The following is a 5,232-nucleotide window of genomic DNA, read 5'->3' on the forward strand; positions in this document are numbered from 1 at the left end:
TTTTCAAAGGTTATTTTTGAAAAGAACGCTGTTAGTACAGTTTAGAGAATGTGCTAGTTAAGATACCAGCTATCGTTAGAAATCTTCTTTGGTTTTCCGCGCACAACATTATTTAAATACCGAGCGAACTGTTGAAATGTCATCTATTTTGGCATCGAAAAAAGGCCTAGACAGACAGCGAAACATCTAGAGCTCTGTTTTCAGGCTACCCACATTCAGCACGGGGTTTGACACGAGTTGAGCGGAACATAGTTTTCAGTGCCGGGTTCAACACGCGTTTTGGTCTTTTCAGAACCCGTGTTCAACCATGCTATTCTGGTGCGTTGCAATTTTGAAGAACTTGTGTCCAACACGCTTGGAACTCGTAAAATGAAAACGATTTAAGGTTGGCTGGGTTAAACACCGAGGACCTGAAAACTATTTTTGAATGAATGATCTTTATTACCTATCTATAACAAAAAAAAAAACAATAAAAAAAGATGGAGTACAATAAAAGAAAGGAAAACAAAACAAACACGTCGTAAAGATATACACAAATTACTAATAATGACAAATCTAAAATAGTACGCCCTTCCACGGGTGAGAAGAGGACTGGTTACTTATTTTCTGAAACTGCTAATCCCCGGCCTGAACTGGTTCCACCACACCAAAACGATTAACGATGTACCTGTTCTTGAACCACCGAGGGGCCTGAAGCAAAAACTTTGCATACTTAAAATAGCACTTTCGCAACCCTAGTAGTGGGGGGGGGGGGTCCAGTTTTAAACGCATGCCCTCCCTTTTCCCATGGCATTTTAAAAGCATGCCCTCTGACGTTACGGCACAGAAAGGAAAAATAGCATAAGATTTTAAACCGAGCCTTTTTACGTCACGCGACACAAACCTGTATATTTCTATGAGAGTCCTCTGATGTCATGGCAGCCATAGGAAAATTAGCATTGGATTCCTGTGACACGCCCTCCTTTTTCCATAGGATTTCTACAACAGCCCTCTGACGTCACGGCAGCCATACGAAAATAGCATTGCACAGCTTGGCTACGTCAGGCGACACACCCTCCCGCATTAAATAGGTTCATAGTATTTACGTGACATCTCGTGTTTCTAGATATGTCACAGCGAAATTGCGAAATTCCCTGGTGTTTCCCCCATATACATGTCTAGACGGTGCCGTCAGCTGGCAATATTTCTACAAGGCCCTCATGACGTCACGCGAAACACCCCTTTGTGTTTCTGTAACAGGCCATGTTACATTACGCAACAGACCCTCGTGCTTTAAAAAGGTTCATCCCTCTGTGACATGCCCTCTGACGTCACGGCACACACCTCAGTGTATTTCTATGGGAGTCATGTTACGTCACGGCATCCATAGGAAAATTCGCATTGGATTTCTACCGCAGCCCTCGGACGTCACGGCATCTCTGTTTCTAGTAGTCAGCTGGTAAGATTCCGAGCGCATACCCTCCCCGGATTTCAAGCACATGCCCTCCCTTTTCAATAGGATTTCAAACGCATGCCCTGTGACATCACGTGACGCACCCCTGTGTATTACAAGTGGAGCCCTGTTACGTCACTCAACACACCCCTGTGTATTTCTGAGACAAGCCCTGCTACGTCACGCGACACACCCTTCTGCTTTAAAGGGTCAGATAATTGGAGTTACCAACCCATCAAGCCGTCACACCAGCACAATACGGTCACGACACACCACTCTTGATTCGAATGACATCAGACGACTTAGCCCTTTTCAAACGGAGAGGTCTAATATGTTTGACGCAATTTTACGTAACCCTGCGTAGGGAACCCAATGGAGCATCCCCGCTTATAACGTAACAACAGCACACACCTTACGTAATAATTGCGCATCACTGTCACATAATACCCATTTAGACATCTCATTTTTCGCCCGAAACGCTCAACACATTTTTCTTTCTTTCTTTCTTTAGTTCTTTTTTTTTATAATTGTTGACCCCGCCAGGACTCGACAGGTCATTCCTATCCAACGGATTTGTGCCTTAACCGAGAGGACTAACAAGCCATTCTTAATATTCTTTATAAGAGAAATACTTTCAGTAAATAACACAATCCCCTTGACGTCACAGGTGTTCCCTAGCAAGCGGCATTTTTTCCATGCACCTGCATCACTTTACACGAAGACGGGGAATATTTATTTTTAAAGACAATTGCTGGCAAGGTATTTATAGCGTTAAAAGGAAAATACTCGTGCTAAACAATGCATTTTAAATACACAGACTTTGTAAATAAAGGTTTTATTGTTTCGAAAAAATTTACAAGCAATATTAAAAACACAGAAAAAGAAGTTAAAAACACGACAAACAAAAAATAAAGAGTGAATAAGGCTTATCGTAATATATGCAAAAGATTCATATATTATAGAAAGGTGATGGGGTCCCAGCAACTAGTTCTAGAGGAGGGGGGCTTGATATTAGATGCAATGCTTAGGCATTATTGAGGTATTTCTGAGAGCCCATAACAAAAATACAGCGTTTTGAGACATAACAATGCGAAGGGAAAAACAAAACATGAAAAAGCTTACAAAACGATAAAATATAAACAATAACATGAGTAAACTAAAGAAGGATGAGAGGGGAGGGGTCAAAGCAAGTAGTTCCAGAGGAGGGGTGCTTTGATAATAGAGTTAAATTTATGCTATATTAACAGCTTTTTTAACGAAATGGATCGTTTCTTAGACAGGAATTTTAGATTTCAGTCCCCCTCTACCGAAAAATTCATTGAACATCTCCCACCTTATCTTTAAGCTTTAGGGTACACTAGTCCAAGGCAATGCATACCACCTTGGTAAACTATTCATGGCATACATCACCCCTCTGACATCGCCACGTCTCCCCAAGACATCTTTCAGGCATTTCCTATTAAAAATTATGCCTTTAAATCCCGTGATTCAAGTTTTCACAAGCGACGCCCATGTTTATAGCCCTGCAACTGAACCCGTTTAACTAAACCCTCCCTCGTCATCATTCTTAAGGCAATTTTTCAATTATTTCATAATAAAAATTATGCATTTAAATCCCGTGATTCAAATTTTTGCCACCCAAGCCTATCATGATGCCTCGCAAAACACTCCACACCAACACGGCATAACCCCCCCCCTTCGTCACCCATGTGGCACTAGCCCCCGCCCCTGGGTGAAATGGTATTAATGAAGCCTATCATTATGCCCCGCAAAACACTCCACACCACCATGGCATCACACCCCCCCATTCATCACCCATGTGGTACAAGCCCCCGTCCTCAAGCGAGCTGATATTAGTGATACATTTAAACCTTATTAAGAGATATCTTTGTAGGACTTTTAACGAAATACACCATTTCTTTGAGTAATTGTTAAATTTCCACCCTTCTCTATGGAAAAAATTCGTTAACGCCTCATCGTTGACTTTTAAGCTGTAGAACATGGTAATTATAAATACTCCAAGTAATTCACTCCACGATGACATTGCTTGACTGCCCCCCCCCCCCCCTGACATCACGCCATCATTTCTAAGGCATTTTTCAGTTATTTCATAATAAAAATTATGCATTTAAATCCAGTGATTCAAGTTTTTGCAACCCAAGCCTATTATGATGCCCCACAAAACACTCCACACCACCATCGCATCAACCCCCCTCCCTTCCCCCATACATCACCTTGTGGCACCAAATCCCAGCCCCCGGGTGAGCTGATATTAGTTGTACATGTAAACCATATTAAGTGGTATTATTGAAAGACTTTTAACGAAAATATCCATTTCTTTGAGTAATTGTTAGATTCCCCCTTCCTTTATGGAAAAAAATCATGGAACCTTAAATTTTTAGCTATAGATTATGATACTCCAATCAATTCACTCCACAATGACATTACTTGACTGACCTCTTGACATAAAATCATCATTTTTCAGTCATTGATCAAGACATTTTTCAGTCATTTCATTATAAAATTATGCATTTAAATCTGCTGATTTAAGCTTATCGCAACCAAAGCCTATCATGATGCTCCACAAAACACTCCCCACCACCAGGACATTACAGCCCCCCTCTCCAAAATCAATTTGGCACTAGCCCCCCTGCCCTTAGGACGCTTTCAGCCTTTTCTCACCGAAAAAGAAAAGCTATTGAATCTAAGTTAAACAATATATTTTTGAACACCGAGAAGTCGTCATTTCTTTGCTAGAACGTGATACTCCAAGGTGATTCGCCCCACAATGCCACACTATAACTACTTTCTAGCACCCCTACGACACCTGTCATCATCATTGTAAACATCTTCTAACGTTTGAAACGCACACACACACAGCACACACAGACACACACACCCACAAACAAACACACACACAAAGCAGAAATTTTTCCGTCAAATATAAAAAATTTCTCTTAGAAGTAATATGTTTTGTTTATGATAAAAAGTTTTCTGTCAGAAGTAGCAAGTTTTTTTAATATTATCAAACATTCTCATCGAAGTTACAACATTTTTCCTTAACACTAACAAACTCTTACTTAACACTACTAAATTTCTCTTGGAAGTCACAGGTTTTTTCTTAAGAGTAAATTTTTTTTTAATAGCAGCAAGTTCACCCTCAAAGCTAACAAATTTCTCTTAGAAGTAACATTTTTTCGTCAGCGATAACAAGTTTTCCATTAAAACTAGCAAGTTTTATGTCAAAGATGACAAAGTTTTCTTAAAAGTAACAATTTTTGCGTTTACGATAACAACTTTTCTCTCAGAAATAGCAAGTTTTCCTTAGACTAACAAATTTCCTCATCGAAGTAACAACTCTTTCCTTATTACTAACAAAATTTTACTTAACACTATCAAACTTCTCTTAGAAGTAACATGTTTTTTTATAACAGTAACAAATTTTTTCTAATAGCACCAAGTTTTCCGTCAAAGAATGCAACATTCTCTTAGAAGTAACAATTTTTTCGTTAGTGATAACAATTTATCCATTAGAAGTAGCAAGCTCTCTGTCAAAGATACCAAATTTTTCTTAGAAGTAACAATTTTATGCTTATGATAATAATTTTTCTGTCAGAAGTAGCAAGTTCTTTTCAACACTAACAAATTTTCTCTGCGAAGTAACAACTTTTTTCCTTAATACTAACAACTTTTTACTTAGTATCATCGAATATCTCTTGGAAGTGATACTTGTTTTTAAATAGTAAAAAGTTGTTTCTAATAACAGCAAGTTTTTCGTCAAAGATACATATTTCTCTTAG

Source organism: Artemia sp. Qi Xiang Cuo, chromosome 7 (genome assembly GCF_049724085.1).
Source record: "Artemia sp. Qi Xiang Cuo chromosome 7, ASM4972408v1, whole genome shotgun sequence".
In the NCBI taxonomy this organism is placed as follows: domain Eukaryota; kingdom Metazoa; phylum Arthropoda; class Branchiopoda; order Anostraca; family Artemiidae; genus Artemia; species Artemia sp. Qi Xiang Cuo.